Genomic DNA, 22,206 nt, shown 5'->3' on the forward strand with positions numbered 1-22,206 from the left:
GTAAGTACTGGTGAGGAGGCAGTAGTTTCAAGAAGCATATTTATTCAAGTAGTGTCCCATATTTTATTTACCACCATATTGTGGTGTTTGTTTTGGGAGGCTGGATATACAAATGGACAGTGGCCAAGACCATCAGGACAATACAACTCTGACCCATAGCCTTTATAACAAATAGTCAGGTGACAAACCCCAGTCTGGAACAGTGAGCCCCAAATGGTCAAGACTTGGTCATTGACTTCCAAATTCCCAATTCTTCTCCCTGCTTCTAAGTGAGAACCCAACCAATCACAGAGAATTCCCATTTCTAGTTAGCTTTATTCCAGCTTCCCAGGTCAATAGCCTCTGATCATACCTGAAGCTTTCCCATTTTTCACTATAAAGTATCCCTGCTTTCTTGCTTCTCTTTGGGTCTCTGCCAAACCCAAGTGATGATGGCTGACTCCCTTGCTTGTTCTCTTTTGGGTAGTCTTTGTTTATTTCCAGAATCTCTATTATAATTTCTATACAGAAACCTTGAAATGGCAAGATGAGCTTTGCCCACATTTAGAAAATCATTTAGGGCCACTGGGTACTAAGTGTAGTGGCAATAATTCTGAAAGCCAGAAAAATTGTTACAGTTGGTTCAAGCACGGGTCAAGATCCCTTTGACCTAGCTCAGATCTGTGATGATTTGGCATTTGTATTACTCAATCTTACTTCTAAGTCATTACAGCAAATGTCCTACTGCTTGGGAGTCTCTTGCATACAGTCTGGTTTGGGTGGTCGTTTTCTCTGGGGAACTACTCAGGTGTAATGGACATTTCCTGTTCTTGGTTCAAACTGGCTCTCTATCCTGGAGAGGGTCGATTTTGCCTTTATTAACTGCAAAGTGTGTAGTCTTCGATATTACAAGATTTCGATTCTAATCCTGCCAATAAGTTTTACTCCTCATGGGACTCTGAGGAGAGTCTTTTAACATACTTAAGTTTAAGTTCACTTATTTAAAAATTGCTAGTAACATTAGCACCTGCCATATTGGCTGCTTCAGAATTAAAACATCGTTTCTGTAAAACGGTTACCCTATTATTATATCTTGTAACAATAAAATAAATGCATATTAATGTATTTGATATTATTATATCAAAGTAGATGTTCGTATTTCCAGTGAACAGTCTTTTTTATACCTTACGAGAGGACACAGAACATTTCAAGCAAATACTTGGAAATTGCTGGCAAGTTGTTAACTCTTCAGATGGTACTAGGTAGCAGATCAGCCCGGTTACAAGACAGTAGGTGCGTTATGTCATGTGGGGAATGAAGGTGGTTGTTTTCATAACTCAAGTGATGTACACCTTCTGTTGTATTAAAAACCACGTCCCTCAGAGCTGAGATGACTTGGCATGAGACAAGCAGGGATGGTTTTGACCTTTGCGTTCTCAACGGCCTCCACTGGTTGGGCAGGTTATATCCAGTAACTCGGTTAAGATTTTTGGATATAAATGTTGCTTTTTAGACTGTAGACAAAACTACATGTATATATACGTAACCCCAGAGGTACAGGAAGGCCCACGGCACAGCCAGCCGAAGAAGGTAGCACATTGCCTGATCTCTCTTACATCCCATCACCATCAAAGGAAGGCACCTGCCACGGTGAAATGTTCATTTTGCAGACATGATGTGTGCATGTTTCATTTCTGAATCAAACAAAGGAATAATTCCTGGGCATTTTATGTGCATTTTTCTTTTTTTTTTCTTTTTTTTAATTAAAAAAAATTTAATGTTTATTTATTTTTGAGAGAGAGAGAGAGAGAGAGAGAGATAGCATGAGTGGGGGAGGAGCAGAGAGAGAGGAAGACACAGAATCGGAAGCAGGCTCCAGGCTCTGAGCTGTCAGCACAGAGCCTGACATGGGGCTCGAACTCACAAACTGTGAGATCATAACCTGAGCTGAAGTTGGACGCTCTACCCACTGAGCCACCCAGGCGCCACTGTGCATTTTTCTTAATATGATCACAGAATCAGGGTTAGCCACTTAATCCCAAATGAGACATGACCTCACTGGGGTTGGTTCCTTGACTAACTTTTGAAATTCCTCACAAGGACAGTATGGATCACGTTGCCTCTGCACTCCTGTCCCCTCACCGACGTCTAGGATTTATTTGAGGTAGAGGTGGCGTCTCCCGCCATTGTTTTCAGGGCAAATATCTGTGGAAATTTCACTGTTTTTGTCACAAACGCCATTCAGTGGCCAATCGGGAAACAAAGAAGGGAATGAGTTAACCTTGTTAAAATTCTTCAGTCAAAAAGCGTTTGTTGTGTTTGGTGGGTTTCATTAGACATTAGAGAAGCAGGTCATTACAGGGAAGTAGGATAATCTATTGGGAGCATCCAAAACACTTTTTGTGTATTGTGAATACACATATGATATTAGATTCTTTTTTTTAAAGTTCATTTATATATTTTTGAGAGAGGGAGGGAGGGAGGGAGGGAGGGAGAGAGAGAGAGAGAGAGAAAAAATGAGAGTACACAGTCAGGGCAGAGCCCGATGCGGGGCTCAAACTCACAAACTGCGAGGTCATGACCTGAGTCGAAATCAAGAGTTGGATGCTTCACTGACCCAGCCACCCAGGCACCCCTGATATTAGATTCTTGACAAATGTCAACGAGAATGGGGACCCTCAATACAACCCCACATAACATATGTTTCAACTTCCCTACTGTACCTATTTCAAGTGTTTTTCCATTCTCTTTAAATCTCTAATTCCATCTCCTCTCCCCACTACCCTTCGCTCAACCAGCGACTACAGTCCCAAGCTTCTTGTGACCTACCTATAGGCTCAATCGCAGCTTCATTCTTTCCTTGGAATCATCCTGGACTGCTTCCCATCCCTCCGGTATGCAACTGTTCCTTTCCCTTCCCCTCCTTCCCCGATGGATTTCTGACTCTTGCAGATCCCATGATGGAGCCAAATAAGCAGTTTTATTTTTCCTGCTAATGCTTATTCAGTGCTAACACCATTTGTCCCAACCAGTTGCATGCAGGATGAATAGAGTAAGGGTGTAAATTACACCCTTGGGGAAATGTGACTCACGAGTAACTACTGCAGAGTGGATTCACTGAAGAACAAAAACAAACATACCCATGGCTTTTAAGAAAGTAGGAGCCTATCCAAGAGTGAAAAAAAGGCTAAACATGAAAACAAGTTTATTCACTGTAGAGTTTTAAGTTGAATATTTATAGAGTTTCCTTAATGCATGCTAAGGACTTAATACATGCTTGCTGAATTATAGGGAAACATTTAAAACTTTAAATCATGTTTTGCAGTATCCCTCTTAACAAGCCGGCAGTTTTTAATCCAGTTTTTTTTTTCCATTCCATTAACAAAACAATTTAGTGGTGTATATAATTAGGCTTAGTGGTATATAATAATTGCTTAATGGTATATATATAATTGAATGAGAATGTGCCCTAATATATCAACTTTGCAGTTGATTTTATTTTCAGCTTTATTTCCACTACTTTGCTTCATTTCCAGGGCAAATGCCAATTTTTCTGTTCTGACCCAAATATTAGAAGCCAGAGGGTTGCTCTGTGACATGGTATATTCCCCCCATTCATAGACACTTTGATGTTGCATTCTGATGGAATTAGAGCTTTGAAGTAGAATTTCGGGTGGAGTCTGGAGTGATTCTGGGCCGAATCTGGACTGATTCTGGGCTGGTCAAAACAACACACTTCAGTAATTATGAATTAAAATATACCACATAGTAAAAGAGACCTTCAGAGGGGAGGAACCAGGATGCAGAGCAGATACTAAAACCTGGGTCATCACACAGTGCTCTGTGGGAGCAGCTCATACCGACTCAGGAGAGCCAATGGTGCCCACCTCTTACCAACTTCACATTCTACGACATCACATGGTTGGAGTATATATACTACAGAAATTGGCAAACTCTACCAGTCTGTACTTTTTTTTCCCCCCCTCAGAGAGCCTATTAAAATTTACCAGCACGTCACCGCTCATAAGTAAGTTGACTAAATGTCTCAGCAGTCCTGGTTGACAGGCCTAGTGACTCATCGTTTTAGCATTTGTCCCTACCTTTTACACTTTCAAAGGTGACAAATTAAATGATCACTATGCAGATCAGCAATACTTGGAGGCTTTGGAGATTTTTCACTCCAAGAGGTGAAGACTGAATTAGAAAGAAGCAACTGTAAGATTCTTATCTTATATTGTCTGAAGAACTTACCCTTGGAAGTGGTACAAGGCTTGTTTTTCTGAGGCACAGCATGAGGACCGGAAAGTCTTGGGAAAGCTACAGGGAGACACATTTTTATCTGAGCTTAAGGAAGGACTTCCTCATTGGCAGCAATGAATCATCATAAAACAGGAACAGAAAATGTGTGGGCTCAGTGAGGTCCCTGTCAATGAAAATGCCCTGAGACTGAAGGCCAACTTGAGGGGATTTGGAAGGACTCAAGCAATGATTTCTTGTTGCGTCAATGCCTTCTCGAAGATTCATATTTTGAGTTGAATCCTCCTGACAGTATTTGACGCAGGCATTTTGGCAGTTCTCAGGGGGTCTTTGCTGGCTAACGTGTGTGTTTTGTAGCTGATACAACAACCAGCTGGAAAAATAATTCCTTCAAATTCAGAAAAAAAAAAATGACCCAAACAGAAACCTTATTAAACCTCATGTTCAGTTTTCTCAAAAAATGAATTATTATCGCTAATTTGAGAGGAAGTACATGCTAACCAGCTTACACCGATTTATTTCTGATTCCAAAGCTGTTAGCATGCTTTACTTTAGCACAGTTTGGCCAAAGAGAAGAAAGTAAGTCAATGGGTTTCATGTAATTTTAGGATCATAAGTAGTGGGAGAGGAACACACTGTTTAGCATCAAGGACTTCAAGCACTTTGTATCCTATGGTAGCGAGAGTTAGAATAACAGGAAGCCCTCCGGCGAGCAAAAATGGCACCTGTGAAAAGTGTTTGGGTCTATCTGAAGGCATGGTTGCAGCAGGGGCTGAGGCTGTAGGAAACAGCCTACAGTTGCCCACTGAGTATGGAAAGCCCATTTAAAATAAACCATTCTGTCCTTTACCTACGGTCTATAAGGGATCACATAAAAGTCAGACTTTTTCTTCCCTATTTCAGATGTCCTTACTGAATCAGTCAGTTAGATCATCATATGGATTATCGTGATTATCATTACTTTGCAGCTCCAGCATGGTTTTCTCCAAGACCAAAGCCTCTCATTTGCACGTCTTTAAGCTCCCCTATAACTCCTCTGCCCATTCCTTCAGCCATGCAGCTTCCTCCAAAGCTTTCCATATTTTATTTGATTTGTCATCAGCCGGAAACGTGCACTCATCCACCAACCCACATGCCTCTCTCTTCATACGTCCCCAATCGGGCTGTTAGGTAACAACATAGCGATGACAGATATTATTGTCTGATACTTTTAAAGTGCTTTACAAATATTAACTTATTTACATCTCCTGAGAGCTACACGAAATAGATATGTTTGTTATCTTTCATTTACAGATGGGTGTACTGAGGCACAGAGTGCCTAATAAAGTAGCTAGAGACAGTTTCTAATCAACAGAGTGTTCCAAATCTCAGTTCTAATCAGTATGTGGCCTCTTACTTTAAAGGTAACAAATTGAGCCAATCTTAGTATGATTTTCTGTAAACCAATGTTAGCACTCATATTCTGTGAAAATGTGTTTTGTTCCTACCCATTTTCCTGAAGTCCGCCTTTCTTCTTGTGAACATGTATTTTCACAAGTGTTGCGTCAGACCCTTATTAAAGTCGATGTTAAAAAACACTGCATCCTTTCATACACATTTTATATATGTACCTTCTCCTTAAAGCATTCACATCTATTGTGAAAGAAATGACAATCACATGTTTTTTTGAGTGCATATTCTCTTAGAGATTCCATTAACTAAGAGTAAAACTCATCTACCCGGTTCTTTGAGTCTAAGACAGTGATTCTCACTCAACCCAGAGGTGGTTCCCCCCCACCCCAGGGGACATCTGACAATGTCTAGACACATTATTAACTGTCACACTGGGCGTTGCAGTCATATTGGCATCTAGTGGACACAGTTTAGGAATGTTGCTAAACACACTGTAAGCGCGGAACATCCTCCCACAACAAAGAATTACCTGGCTCAAATGTCAAGGCTGAGAAACCCAGTTCCAGGGTATTCTACACATTTAAAATAATTCTGTTGAGGACAGTCTATGACCCTCTTCAACAGTATTATATAAAGCTATATAAAAACTATATGCATATAAAATTAAATCTATTATTAACCTATTAGTCTGTCAGTTTAAGTAGACTCAATTTATATGTCTTATATTTTCTCTTCTCTTCTCAGAAGTTTGAATAGTTTATAAAGGACACAGTTGCATAATTTAGCCTTAAAACAAATGTGACTCTTACGGAAAATTGTTCTAATAGCAGATTTCTTGTTACTCATCCATTAATTTTTTTTAAGTTTTATTTAAATTCCAGTTAGTTAACGTACAGTGTAATATTAGTTTCAGATGGACAATATAGTGATTCAGCGCCTCCATACATCACCCTGTACTCATCAGGACAAGAGCCCCCCCTTCATCCCCATCACTTATTTAACCCACTCCCCACCCACCTCCCCTCGGGTAACCATTACTTTGTTCTAGTCTGTTTCTTGGTTGGCCCTTTTCTCTCTTTTTTCACCCTATCCTCATTGTTCCTTAAATTCCACATATGACTGAAATCATATGGTATTTCTCTTTCTCTGACTGATTTGTTTAGCTTAGCATTCTACTCTCTAGTTCTGTCCATGTCATGGCACATGGCAAGATCTCATCCTTTTTTAGGGCTGAGTAATATTCCATTATGTACCACATCTTCTTAGAAGAATTCATTAATATTTTAAAGAATAAAGTATGAAGCATAAACTGTATACCAAGCGATGTTCTAGGCGAACAAGTAGGATTAAACTACGATAAGCTGTAGATCAATGTTAGGATTATTTTGGTTAATGTTCACTGAATAGTTATTAATGTGGGGCTTATATTTCCTGCGGTTTATTTATATCATTTTACACCATTATAAAAGCAGTTTTTATTTAAGATGAAATTAAGCAAAGTATTTTACAGAATGTAGGAAAAAATAAGAAAGAAAATATTGAAAGAAAACACCTGATTAAATTATTTGCTTTTCATCCAGTTAGGTGGAATTGGTGGTTAGTATTATATCATGCACAAAGCAGACCCAGTTACTGATCCAATAATAGTATTCTCTTCTCTCCCTATGGTTTTGTAATGAAACTCTGAGATCAAACAGGTTGGACACCTTCTTCAAGTCTCCTCAAAATACTTAACTTATAATGGAAATGACACACAGGACTAATGGTAGGACATTTCCTTTATTAAAAAGCCAATAAGTTGGCAACATCGTATTATAACTAACATGGAAATATTCCAAGAGATAATAGAAACTCCTCCTGAAAAATAAATTCCCCCCTACCTTCCTTCCTATCCATCACAGACAGCATTTTTCTACTCCAGATGGGATACATACAAGTCTCCACTTCCTCCAGTCCTGTTTCCACTTGTTCCCAGTCTAATCAAGCGTTTGGCTCCAGAATGCTAGTGAGATGTCTTTCATCAGAGTCACCAGTGACATCACATTGCTACATCCAATGGTCAACTCTTTTTTTTTTTTTTTTTTTTTTTGAGAAAGAGTGAGTAGGGGAGAAGGAAAGAGGTAGAGAGAGGAAAAATCTTAAGCAGGCTGCATGCTCAGCACAGAGCCCAATGTAGGGCTCCATCACACGACCCTGGGATCAGGACCTGAACTGAAATCAAGAGTCAGATGCTCAATTGGCTAAGCCACTCAGGCACCCCATTAAGGGTCAACTCTTAGTTCTCATTCTCACCATCATTAATCTCTGACACAGATAATTGATTCCCTTGTTCTTATTACATTGTCTTCACCTCAGACCACATCTCAAGGTTTCCTTTTACTTCAAACAGTTCACCTTCTCAGTCTCCTTTGTATGATCTTCTTAATCTTCCCAACTTCAATTCGGAGAGGCTGCCCCAGAGCTTAATCACTGGAACCCCTTTCTTTTCTAACTATTCTCACCTCTTGTCCGGTCTCACCCATGTTCGCGGCTATATACGTACTGATAACTTCCAATCTTAGATCTCCATTCTGGATGTCTCCCCTCAACTCCAGAGTAATGTATTGTCCACCCGCCATTTTCATTTGGTTGCCAGAGAGCATCTCCAATTACCACAAGAAAACCTCAACTTCAAAATTCTTTCTCTCTCAGTTCCATCGTCTCCGGAAACAGCACCAGTATTCACTCAATTTCTTGTAAATGTTCGCATTTTCATGACTAGCTCGTTCCAGATTATAAGGCTTCTCTATAGGCAAAAATGGACATTGAGTAAGAAGCGTATTCCCTCCCTTATCTTAGACGTACAAGAAGCAAACCAACACGCCAGAAAACAAAACAGGTTGCTCAGAAAAAGATTTACGCTTTGTCCTTGGAACCACTACTCAGGATGTCAGTGGTCTTCTAGGGGCACACACTTCCTTGGAACCCAAATGAAATGATGTTGGGCAAGAGGCTGTTTGCTTTAGGTGTAGGATTACATAGACAGGGTGTGTGTTTGCACAGAAAAATCTTTACCGCGACGAGAGAACACCTACACCCACAAAGAACACCCTTGGAAGAAGCTGTAAGAGTCCTGGAGGTGATAGTGAGAGAAAATGCAGCCTTCGGTTTAGGGGCAGTCTCGGGCCATTTTGCGATTTGGGGGAGATCCTTGCTGTTGAACCAGCTCACAAAGGTCTGATCAAAAGACAAAGATGTAGATGGGCAGCGGAGGAAGGGTATTTCTTCTTGATCCTTGTTTTCTGTAAGCCACCATTGGCAAGACTGTCTACTACGTGTAGGCATGGGAACCGGTTAAAGAAAGTGTCGATTCACTAGAGTGAGCTGAGAACTCGCTGGCCTTTGTGTGTGGTGAATGTGTCCGGAAAGGCAAAAAAGAGCGAGATTCTCCTGTGGGGTTTCTCATCTCCATGGCGGTAGGTGCTGACGGCTCCAGAGAGAGCAGGAAGGAGCAAAGAGAAGCGAGCCTGAGATGGGGAGCTGCACTGCTCTCAGGAGATGAAAAGGACACCGGGTTTGGGTCTGACCTTCATTATCTGTAACTGAGGTAAGACCATCGGGTGGGTGGCAGAGTGACCTAAGCTTCAACTGACTGCTTGCCTGATCTTGAGTTGCTTCTTTTTTGCGTGTGTGTCTGCTAATAGGTGCCTTTAGGAGGTTTCTTTTGACTCTTTTTTGCTGTATGTTCCATGGCTGGGAATCGTCTTTTTTCTTTTCTTTTTTCTCCCGTATAATCTCTGGGGAGTGCTGCACCAAACAGATTAAGAATGTGAGGGCCATTTATAGATCAGTTAAGGGAAGTAACATTCAGAGAGAGAGAGACTAAAAGCGTGATGACTTAGCCAGCTGAACATTACTTATTGACGTGGGACAAAGTGGAAAACGATGAGTCTTTAATTTCCTGTGGAAACAGCCATTCATAAAACCATCTCTTCTGTATGTCTTTGTCACTCTACCACTGTTCCAAAGTGACAACGAAGTGGCCTGGAGAATTTGAAACTGTGTGTTAAAAGACGCGGTCTTTGATTTGTAATTCATTGTGTCCTTACACCTAAAAATACATAGATGGAAATGCTGGAAAGACTCATTAGAAAGAAAAAAAAGCTGCAAGCAAGTTAACTCTGATAAAGAATAAGCTTCTCAAACAGTGAAGTCTGATGAGGTATAAAAGGCCTGGGTTTTCTAACTTTTACTGTTTTTCTACAACTCATTGTTGTCTTACGATTTGCAATCTGGACCGTTGCTATGGAGTAAATAACATCTGTTACGTTCCATGCCTTCGGCTTTCCGTGTCACTGGTGGAAGGAACAGAGGCTGAGATAATGCGGTTCGTCTACCTGGAAGTTCTAAGCCTGCAGAGATGCAGGGCCATGGGTTTAAACATAAATATATCTTATTGATGAAACTCCTTAAGCTTTTCTTTTAAAAGCCTTTTCCTCTGCCCCTTCTTTGATTTGTATTTCTGAGGCTTGACGTAATTCTGAGCATTCCGAGGGAGCTGGGGACGATATCCCCGGAGGTTCTGAAAGCCCATAATCCTGAAGGTAGAGCCCACGCTGGCTGCTTAGCAGAAGTGTGACCCTCCCAATCTACTTAGCTTCTCTCTGCCTCCTTTTCAGAAGCCTTTAATAATGTGTGTCTGTCAGATATCACTGAATCTCATTTGATATGCCATCTGGCACATAGGGAGCGCATACTGCGTGGAGACCGTGGTTTCTAGCTCCGTGTTGGGGAGGAGGGAAACTGATGCAAATGTGATAGTGGGTTAATAGCTAAGCTCAGCATAGCATCTCAAATGGCTCCACTCCAACGAACGTAGTTCTTGTTCTCAGCCTTGAGAAAACCCCAGCCAATTGCAGCTTTGTAATGAGGAAGGCAGACTACTGTTGCAATATTGGAGGTAGTGCGGGCAATCTTCACCAGCCTCGACCTGCTTCTGACATGGTTTTCTGACCAGCAATATGGAACCTTTTGGCTCTCAGACATCTGCATTCCAGCCCCGGGCCTCACCTCTCTGATGAGCCCAATCTCTGCAGGGCAGCTAGGCAGGGGAGGTCAAGGAAGATATGTGGGGCTGGCTTGGGGGGCAATGAGGGTCAACAAGAGAGAGATGGGGCCAGGACGTTCTTTTGTGGATACATAGTTTAATAAAGGCGAATCAATATTTCACACGTCGATCTCTTAAAATCAAAACATCTGCCTCTCTCAACGTCACAGTGGCTGCTTCGAATCAGCCGAGGCAAAGCTCCTAGTCTGTCCAAGTGATAAACTTCAGGTGAAAACTGCTGGCATTTGTGGGACGCCTACTGTTTTACAATGCTATCTGATTTAATTCTCTTAATCACCCTTTTTAAAGCGACGGGGATCAAAGAGGTAAAATCACTGCTCTTAATTTAGCTAGGTACATGAGATGAGATTCAGAGAGAAATCAGTCTGACTCCACAACTCAAATCTAAATGATTAAAGCAAAGGCGCTATTTTGTTTGCATTATATGAGTAATATATCTAGAATGATAGGTTATGATAAGAACCTGATAAGGTCCTTCTGAGACCAGACCATCAAAACCCGAATTTGATTCACCTACAAGAGATGGTCTGCCCAACCTCACAGTGGGACTAAGGGGCACCCTGGAACACAAGAGTAAATTGATCCAGGAGCAACTCTGGCCCTTGGAAACTTCCCTGTCAGCTGTTAACCTGGGTTTTCTCTAAATTTTTGCTAAGAAAAATCCATGATCCAGCCTGAGTTTGAGTTTTTGTTTGTTTGTTTGTTTGTTTTTAAGTTTAGGGCATACACAGAAATACAAAATGAAACTAGGGACGCCCAGGGGGCTCAGTTGGTTAAGCATCCAACTCTTGATTTTGGCTCAGATCATGATCTCACGGTTTGTGGGACTGAGCCCCTCATCAGGCTCTGTGCTGACTGCACAGAGCCTACTTGGGATTCTCTCTGTCTCTGCCCCTCCCCTGCACATGCACACGCTCACTCTCTCTCTCCCTCTCTCTCACACTCTCTCAAAGTAAATAAATAAACATTTATTAGAAAACACAATGAAAATAAAAACAGCTAAAATAAAAAAGTGCATGAACAAAAAACATGGGTATGATCTTTCCTCTTGTCATAACAATATGGCTTATAATAACTAAAACAAATTAGAAGACTCAAGTGTCTTTACTCTAATGGGATGATGAGGTCTTTCTGACACTTTATTTTTCATCTTTTTGGGCAGTCTTTCACCACCATTCATCTCTTAGTATTGTAGTAGAGGTTATTAACTAGTTAATGAAAAATAACATAACAGCAAATCTTTAAATCTTCGTGAACCAAAGAGACCCTCAGTGTTATGTAATTGAACCTCCCAACAAATTCAGGAAATGTCTATATATTCTTCAAGCTGATCATCCAAATTCAAGTCCTAATTTTCACTCAATTTTTAGAGATACTAACAATAAACATATTCTTCTTGGGGTGCCTGGGTGGCTCAGTCAATTAAGTGTCTGACTTTTAATTTACACTCAAGTCATGATCTCACGATTGGTGGGATCAAAGCCCCCCATTGTGCTCTGTGCTGACAGGCAGAGCCTGCTTGGGATTCTCTCTCTTTCTCTCTCTCTCTCTCTCTCTCTCTCTCTCTCTCTCCCTGCCCCACTCTGCTTCCCTCCCCTGCTCTCTCTCTCTCAAAATAAATAAATAAACACTAAAAATATTTTTCTTGTTGTGAATATTAAACCTGCTTCCCTATAAATCTCAACCCAGATCCCCCTCCAACCCCCTGGGGTTTCACACAGCCAGCTCCTTTCTTTCCTGATGGATAGAGATGTCCCATCTCTGCATTCAAGCCTATGAAGTACTAGGAGCAGGGACATGTTGAAATGGTCTCAGCACATCTGCTTCACAGTAAAGGGGGTGTAGTTGGTACTCGGCAAAGGTTCTGAACATGCAAGTGTATATTTCCTCTGATATTTTCTTCTCCTTCACTTCTTTCTGTGTTCCACTTCTTCAGCATGATAGTGACTTCTCTTAAAAAGCAAGATATCCAGAGTCAAACATGACACTGCAGAGGGGAAATATCTCCCAAGTGAACAAACGTTTGCAATTTTTGCCGGGAATTCTGTGTAGATGAAAAACTTTTTTGTTGAATCTTTGCCTTGATTTTCTGGGAAAGATATACTTTTAAGCTCGTTTATGCTTTCCTACTGCTCATCTTTGCTGGCTTCTGGGCTTGAGATTGATCAGCTTTGAGGGAAATCATTTGCCTAAGTTTCCCTGCTGTCAATGACTCCAATCCCTAGAGCTAAGGGCATTGACCTTACATGCGGGCCCCTCTGCTTCCCATCTTGAAACGGGTCGATCCGCAGAGCACCTAAGTGGCTCTAAAACACACCTAATGGGACTTAGCCTGTACCTCTTGCAGCTAGCTCTGCTCTGAACCTGTGCCCAGTCGTTGTGACTGAATTTTCTCTTTTTTCCCCCTGAGATGAGGTCCAAAGACCTACTTCATCCTGATTCTAACAGTTCCTCCTCTCATTAAGGCTTAAAACTTAAAAATTTAAAATTAAAAACTTAAAAATTTCTTGTATTTTTTTTTCCTCCCCCCAGCATTTATTCTCTCTGTGACCCTGACTAAATCTACCCACCAAGTTAAGCTTCAGTTCCGCATCCTGAAAATGGGAATGATGCTGATCACTGGTTGTCAGAATTTGGGGGAAAATTAGATTCATGGACATAAAGTGCCTAGCACTTAAGATGTGTCTCGTTTCAGGCTCAGGATTGTATCTGGCCCTTATCTGTTCTCAATCTGGAGCCCAGATCCTGAACCCTAGCTCCACACCTAGAGCCAAATTACGCTTTCATGTGGAGTGTTCACCTGTCTGAGTATGTACATGATGCCTGTTCTCATTTCTCTTCAATTCACTACCTCTGTTTTTTCCCTTCCTTATTGTCCCTTGGCTTCTCACTGGGTGTCTGTTAAGCTGATTAACTGTAACTCTTTTCTGTCTTTACTGTCTTCCAGCAGCTCAGCTGAACTTCTCTTCTTCTGCCATTGCATCACTAGGCTTGCTTCCAAGCACACCCAGTGTCCCCCCACTCCTTAGCTTTGACCTTAGGAGTCTGGCCATTATACTGGGTATATCTGCATATATCAGATTGGATACTTAGAAAGACATTGCCATCTTCTCCCTACATAAATGTTCACAGCCATTTGGGGCGACCCTCTCAGCTTCCTGGGCCCACGTGCTGAGAGCAAGAAGCTATGACCGCCTATCCCACAATCCGCTGCTTGCTCAGCCTTGGCTGACACTCTCGAGACTGGAAGACGCGGAACATGCTGTCCTTCACTTGCGATGTTACCAGGTACCTCTCCACAGTGAAAGGCACTAACTACTTCTACCTAAACCATTCTGGACTGTAATGGCAATATACTCTTTACCCTTGTGGAGTATTTTTTGCAATGATGATGGAAACGTGTCTTTTGCCAATCCCACTTTTAGGTGGTTTTGCACTCTTTTATGAGATGGTCAGTCAGGTGTGGCCACAAGAGCAGGTGGCATTGAGGCTGAGGGAAACAGTTTGTGATACTCACAGGCCCTCAAAACAGGAGGCACAGCACACTGCACGGGGCCACATGGGAAAGACACCAGGGTGATCAGAAGACAGGAGTGATAGGAAGATCTGACCCATAACTTTTATAGGGGTTTGAGTGGAAAAGGCAAGGCAGGACAGGCCAAAGAGTTTTGCATTGGCTAATTTAAATAATTTTGGTGGGCTTTGGGCTATGGGAGCAGTCCTTAGCTGCTCGATACCTGGTCCTGGGATGGCTAAGGCAGAAGAATATTGCCTCCTTGGGTCTACAGGACAGATGGAGGAGATATGGCTCTGCATTAGTTAGTTTTTATATCAGAAGCATGTTCCAGGCTGGGTCCCTCGCTATCTCTAAGAATTGGCTAACCCTGGGAGGGGCAGTCTCTCCCCCAGCTGGAATGTTGTGTTTTTGTTTTTGTTTTTGTTTCTTTTCTTTTTAGGATGTCCAGATAGCAAATACACAGACCATTTAAAAAATATTTACAATACGTACTCTCATCTCTCTGATGTGACCTGACAAATAGACTGTCCTCAGTCATTGGTTATGGCATGAATTTCTCTTTGTTTTACTGTTGCCGGGCGACCACTGACAAAAAGCCCCTTGTGTTTTGGGTCCCTCTTCCCTACACCCACCTCCCCATATCTAATAATCACCATTACTATATGAGAAGGTAGATTTTTGATCACAGTTTGAGAGTGACCTTGAGGAGAGCAGGCCCATGTTCTGTCTCCCCCTGTGGAAAATGGCCTTTGCCCAACTTACAGGGATTCATGAACAATCTAGAGCATGGGTGGAGGGGAGGGGTGGGGGTGTGGATTTTCTAGCTCACAGATCAGGAACCAGACTGACACACACTCGCTCTCTCTCCAGCACTGAGTCTTTATGATTAGAACTGATCCCTCTGTAAGAGTCAAGCTACTGGCTGCACAAGGAATTCATACCAAAATAAGTCTGTGTTCTTTGGATCCAAGCAGTAGGAAGCTTTATCCTTGCTGCTTTCCTCAGGATGCTCGGTGACATCATCCACACTGGATTGTTTTTCCCTTTGTGTTCAAACACTGGCTTCATTCCAAAGGGCGTCCAAAGCCAACAAGCCTTCCCTCAAGCCCACCCATTGGCTGTGTAATCTCACAATTGGAAACATTCCTCTCCATGAAAAGGCAGCGCCCAATAAGCCCTCATTGACAGCATTCCCCAACACCCCCAACCCAGCTCTGAGTTTCCTTTGGCCTCTTTCCTTGCTGACACTTCTTAATGGCTCAATTAGGTGGGGTTTTGCTGGTTGAAAGTCACTTATGCTTGTGTATACTGGTGCGCACATCAACGACTGCTCTTATCAGTAGAGTGGGTAGATATATCTCAAGAAAGCTTGAAAACAACCACTGATGCTGAAATTATTTCCCTATAACCCTGGTGTTTGGAGCTACAGGAATAGCACACAATTTCCTTCATTCTAGAAGATCTGTTTCGAGCCTTAGATACAAAAATATGCATATCCAAGAGCATGACATTAACTTTTATGCACCATTTATAATCCAGTTACGGAGACTTGGGCTGAAGCCTGCTTCTTTAGCAGACAACTTCATTTCTCTAAGCCTTAGTTTGTTAACTTGCAAAACATAAAAGATATAGTAAAACTTGCTTTTCAGGATTGCTATTAGGATTAGGGGAGAGGGACACAGCATTGAGGCTTCATTCAGCATTGAGCTGAAAAGAGTGGAAGGAAGATGTGACTACAAGTAGAAGCAGGGAGCACATAGAGAGACCTTGACTGGCATCACAGATTGCCTGTGGGTGGGATCTTCAAGGTTGCACCGCACTAAGCTCCTTGGTGGTAATTCTTTGACTTCCTGGCTATTGCTCTTTAGATTGTGGAGATTTTTTATTAGCACTGTTCTATTGAACTGACAGTAAAAGCTCCTTGGGGAAAGGGACTAGGGAAATATGCCCACAGACAGGCAAGGTCACAAATCCCAATGTGTTGTTTCCCTGCAAGGAGTGTTCTTTGGTTCAAATGACCAGGACAGGGGTCATGAACAGCACGGCTGGGGAGAGGAAGTGAGGATCTGTTTTGCTTAATGGCACATGCATAGATAGCGTGTTGCCAAACCAAGCCTGGTACCAGGAACCCAAGGACACAAGTGCAAGTTCTAGGTTGGTGGTGCTGGAGAGGAAGAGGTGGAGTCTTTGGTTTTCACAACATTTCAGTGCCATTTGGTCAAATATGAATGATTAACAGGACAAATATTCCTTCAGCTTGTTATGTTTCCGTTCTTAAATGCTTGTGGATATGGAAGCTGGCACGGACATTTTCCTAAGTTGTTGAAAATCTGTCTTTGAGGATGGGTTTGTCGTTTTTTGGTTTTTTTTTGTTTTTTTTTGTTGTTGTTGTTCAATGAGGGCATCCAATCTATCTTTCTACTGGAAAGTTACATAAAATTTGGAAGTTCAGATGCCAACGATGTTTACATTTCTCGGTTAAAAAGCCAATATTTCTTCCTCTGCTCCTAAACTCTATGAATGGAAAAAGCTATTTTAGTTCATAGCATATTCTTTCCATTAAGATTTTAAACTTCTGCAGCATTGCCAAGGCTCATCTGTTGAATGAGTTTTTCAGAAATGTTATCTACCAGACATGGGTGCAAAGTGGCATTTTTATAAAGTTGAAGCAAAAGGTAATCACATTACCAGAGAAAGTGTTCTTTTCCATCCCCTCCTCCAGTCAGTCTCAAATAAAGGGAGGCCATGTCGGCTACCGTTACAATGGTATGAATAATTTTTAATAAAATCAGTAGCTAAAAATTGTTGAACTTTCAAAATATATTGGAAACCTTTTCACATATAGCTATGCTGTGTACATTCTTGGCTCAGAATGAATTTTGATTTGGATGTGGGAAATCTATTTGTTCAAGCCAAGCACCACTTAAATTTCCATAGGCAGATTATCTGCTGGATGAATTAGCCCAAGAAATTAAAAATAAAAATTCCTAAACTGCCTTTTGCTCAACTGCCCAGAATGTTCCCCTTGATTACATCCTGCCTGTCTGATAGCTTGAAGCCAGGGAACAGAAAAATCATTTTAATAGCCTGCAAAGTACCGAAATGGGGCATTCTTTCCAAAGCATATGATTTATTCCAAGCCAAATGCAAATCGATTTCTCATTGCTTTCCTTCTGTGGCTTATCTGTAGCACCATCTTCCTTCATTAGCCTACAAAATCAAGAACTGACCACCAAAGCAGAATGCTGGGGAAGCACCTCTGCACCTTAAATGCTAGGAAAGGTCTCAAACCCAACCACCTTTCTTTTGCAGCTACAGCATCATGCCGTGTCGTTACTAATCGACCGCAGATGCCTCCACTCTCCGGCGGGTTGTCTTGACAAAATGTCTGTGGTATACTTGGCAAGATGGAGCTCCTCCAGGGCAGTGATAGTCTTCATAATCCTCAGTGATAGCTCGCACAATGCCTCAGATTAGTTAAATGTTAATCGAATCGAGGAATACACAAAGGCTGTTTCCACGATCTTTTCTAGCTAACTGTAGGCATTGATATATTTAGCCAAGTGAAACAGTCTCTTACAATGAAGGCTTAAATAGTTTGCCATGAGGTTGAGGGGAAAAACGTCCCTGTCTGCCCCACACTAAACTCCCTAGTGTCCATCACAATGAATACACTGAGAATCGTATCACTTTTCCTTTTTAAGAGAAGTATTGCTAATTTGGGTCACCTCTGTTTGTATAGGCATTCATAGATAACAGCATCAAACCTTCCAGCTTCATTCTGCTTCTATACCACTGCCGTGGAGACAGGACTATAACCTATGGAGAAAGTATAGAAGATGAAATGCATGAAAATTTGAGAGTCTGTCAAAGGCACTGATTTCCATCAGCTACTTAAGTCGTTTATTATCGGTAGTAAGTGGCAATGCTTTTTTGCCAAGTGCCCTTGAAAAGGCTAATAAAGCTAATCTCGTGTGATAGGCGACACACGGCTTAAGGTATTACCTCAATTGGCTATCTATCTGGATCTTCCCAGGGAGATCTTTTGTCCTGTATTTTAAAGACCTTCCCAATTTATCGGCATCCACAAGGGACAATGGAAATTAAGATACGAACCAGTAACAGTTGCCTTATGTTTCTCCCCAACGAAGATGTCCTGAGTTTTCATTTTGACCGCTTAAAGTGGAAACTCAATCATTTAAAGGTTAAAGTTGTAGACACTATCCAGGGAGTTCCTGGTCTACTAGCAAAATCACATGTGTGACTTCAGTGATCCCCAGCAGATTGAATAGGTTAATAAATAGATTCTCTGTAAATTTCCAAAGAGGGCAATTTGCAGGCAGTTCTCACAAAATTGGAAAATACCAACAGAGTGATAGGACCGGGTGTTCTGTTGGAATACCATAAACACCAAACTCGAAGAAGGTCAAAAGTCACGGCACATATGTTTTCCATAGATTACATTTGTTTTGGAATGGACCGTTAGGTTCCACCAAAGTGGCTCCCGAATCAAACTATACGGGAGCTATGAAAGTTCGGTCAGAGGTGCTGGCATTTAGAAAGCAAGGTGAGTGGCCAGTACATAATGACTCCTATTCTTAATGATACTTGTGGTTTTTCTGGGCAGCTCTGTCATATCTCCCTAAAGGTGATGTCGAGACAATTAGGTGCTAGAAGGCAACTTTCAAACAAGCCTGGGAAATTGCCAATCTAATAGTGATTTATCATTAAAAACATAGCAGTCTCTCTCTCTCTCTCTCTCTCTCTCTCTCTCTCTCTCCTCTAGATCTATACTTGATTGAACTATAGTCATAGCTACAAGCATTGCAATTAAATATTTATTAAGTACCAGCCCCATGAAAGGAGATTTGGGAACACAGCTTCATTTAATCTTCATAGAAGTCCTATGATTTGCATTTTTCAGATGGGCAAATCGTGGCTTGACGAGGTCGAGTCATTTATGCACAAATGCACCGTGTCACTAATGATCAAGCAGACATCTGAACTCAGTCTCAGGTCTGTCAAAACCCAGTGTCTCAATTCTTGAAACATTAAGGTGGTAGATCTCTATCTTGAGGATGTAGAAGGATCAAGTGGCGATGGGGAGGGGGGAGGGAAGGGAATCCCAATGATTGGGGTGAAGCCCAAGGCTCTGAAGGTGTAAAGTGCTCCCCCAGGTCTGTGCAAGCTGGGTGGTGGTAGATTACACTTGCAGAAAGACTCTATGTTGTACTGCTGGCCGACGTGTCTTAATGAGGTTTTGGAGTTCATGAAAATGAATTCTTAAGCACCGGCCAGGGCTGTCTAGTTAGGCAAATCTACATCATAAATACCTAACTGCCCTTCTCAAATTCATCCATTTCCAAGGACCGTTTCCTTGGGTCTTAAAATCTAACAACATAGGCCTTAAAGTAGTAAAGTTGCAAAATAGCACAACTTTTAACATTTTCTTTCCAAAGTTATTGAAAATATTAAGATAAAAGAGAGACGCCTAAAACAGACTTTGGTATCCCAAGCCAAGAAATGAAGGTATTAACGGTTTAATATGTTTTGGAATGGGGAAGGGAGAAAAGGGGGCACTGAGAGGGAGGATTGTATTTGATGCCTGTTTAATTTTACCTCTGCTTTATGCATCCCTGATTTGTTACCAACTGCTTTCATGATTTCTGCAATCAGTCTCCAGTGGCCAAATCTGACCCGACTCCCTCTCCATCCCCCCTCCTTGTTTTAAATGAGATCTGGTTTTACTTAGATGAATTAAATGTCACTATATTTGTTTCTGTGAATTGTTCCAGCAAAAATTACAGCATCAATGTCTGACTTTAAACGTCTGTAGGACTGTCTGCCTCCCTGGGCTATTTATAGCTGCCTTTTAAAGGCCCTAATAAATGCTTTTAGATTGCTATTGGTTTGCTTTCCCTTTGTGAAGCCTCAGAATTGATACACTTCAAACTACCAACTGAAAAATACCTATTTCTCTATTCTTTTCTTTTTTTTTTTTTTTTTTTTTTTTTTTTTGGTTAAAGTAATGTGTGTTCCCTGTAAAATGTAAATAAGCAAATAGAAGAAACAGAAGGAGAAAAAATAATCATACCAAACAGAGAGGGCCACAATTAACATTTTGTTGCATATCATACTGTCTGTTCTCTGTTTTAAATATATTTAAGTATATATATATATGTGTGTGTGTGTGTGTGTGTGTGTGTATATATACACACACATATATATAAAATACTATCATACAAGCTGTTTTACAGCCCTGGATTTTTTTTTAAGCCCTGTTTTATTTTTTCTACCAGACAATATGTTTCACATTTTTTTCTCTCATTCTCTTCCATCGCTTTTAATGGGCACATTAAAAGTAACGAGCAGTGTTATGATTGTACCATTACCTATGAACCAATCCCACATTTATTAGATGGTGAGACCCTGGCCAAAATTTGCTACTACAAATAGTTGTACAAATTAGCCATGTCTCTATGCTCACCCATGATCATTTCTTTAGGATATACTGGTACAGATGGAGTTTCTGAATCAGTGGCTGCATGAAATTCGTAGACTGTTGTCGCATCATGCCAACTTACCTCCAGAAATAGTTCAAATTAAATACATAATATATATTATATTTGGACATATCTTTAAAATGACAATATAATGACAGGCATCCGTGTTAGGGGAACCACATTTCTAATAATTCAATCATGGCTTTAACAAATGTTATTAAACACTTTTTAGTGCCAAGCTTGATTTCTTTTTTTTTTTTTCCCCCAACTCCAGAGTTCCAGAGTTCTGCAGCATAGCTGCGGGCATTATCATACTGAAATCCGCAGTTCTAGGGAAGCTGCTAACCTAAATAAACAGTGTGATTTTTTTTTTTTTAAACTATGTGTGAACTGGCAGCTAGGACAGGGGAGAAGCAAGGTAAGTGGAAGGAACTGAGAGCTGATGTTTACAGAATTACCAGCGCTGATGGTCTACACTTCTAAGAATGCTGATTCTTTTACTAGAACTAAAATCTCCTTAAGGATAGTATATTGTTCAATTAGTTATTAGTTCATTCCTTCGATGTATAACTGGTGTATTAGTTCATTCATTCGATGTATAATTGGTGAATACCTACATGCCACACGTTACTCTAGCTGCTGGGGATACAGGGGCGAAGAAGACAAGAGGATCTTTTTTCATGGAGCTTGCAGTCTATTCCATGGGGCAATCCAGCCAACAAACATGTAATCCATCACTGGTGGCGAGTGTGCCTAAAATGTGCCATGAAAATCATGCTAACGATACAAAAAAGAATGATGTGGGGGAGGAGTTTAGTTCACATCCTCATCAGATATGGCCCCTCTGAAAAGGTGACATTAAAGATGAGACTTCAGTGATGATAAATAAGAAGTCACACAGGCAGAAAAGGATGTACAAAGGCCCTGAGGCAGAGCATCCTTGGGTGTTAGAGTGGAACTTGGCAGACTTTTTTTTCTGTAACGAGTCAGATAATAAAAATATTGGCTCCGTGAATCATGTGTGTCTGTTGCAGCTACTCAAGTCGGCAGTGGTAGCATGACACTAAGTAGCTGTAGACAATTTTACAAACAATGGTCTGAATGTGTTCCAATAAAATTTTATGAAAGCGAGAGGTGAGCCCGATTTGGCCCTTAGACTATAACTTGTGGACCTTTGTGTCAGTGAAAGAGGGAGACACGGTGATGTTAGAGAGTGAACAGTGGGAAGGAGAATGGTAGGAAGTAATTTCAAGAGGTGGGCAGAGTCAGAGGTATGTGCTGTGTATATAACACAGATTGTGCAAACTACTCTAATTGCAATGGGAAGACTGGAAAGGTGCTGGAGGGTTTTAAGCAGGGGAGTGACATGTTTTGATTTTATTTTCAAAAAGAGTAGATTAAAGTGCAAGGGCAGGCAAAGAAGATCTCTTAGTGGTCCCCTGAAGATATGG

General features: G+C 41.2%; 1 protein-coding gene across 3 annotated transcripts in view; it reads left to right on the forward strand.

Moving 5' to 3' along the window:
• KCNJ16 (potassium inwardly rectifying channel subfamily J member 16) overlaps positions 1-22,206 on the forward strand; it is a 54,327-nt gene that overhangs the window by 21,336 nt on the left and 10,785 nt on the right. Inside the window, exons 1-2 of one of the 3 annotated variants that reach the window (XM_043585130.1) lie at positions 8,603-9,214; positions 13,268-13,309. The exons of 1 other annotated variant lie outside the window; for it this stretch is intronic. The gene's annotated coding sequence lies outside the window, so the exon portion shown is untranslated. Of the gene's footprint in view, positions 1-8,602; positions 9,215-13,267; positions 13,310-22,206 lie in introns of those variants that run through there. One more of the 3 variants, XM_043585127.1, reaches the window with a different exon arrangement.

The sequence above is a fragment of the Prionailurus bengalensis genome, chromosome E1, assembly GCF_016509475.1.
Source record: "Prionailurus bengalensis isolate Pbe53 chromosome E1, Fcat_Pben_1.1_paternal_pri, whole genome shotgun sequence".
NCBI classification, from domain to species: Eukaryota; Metazoa; Chordata; class Mammalia; order Carnivora; family Felidae; genus Prionailurus; species Prionailurus bengalensis.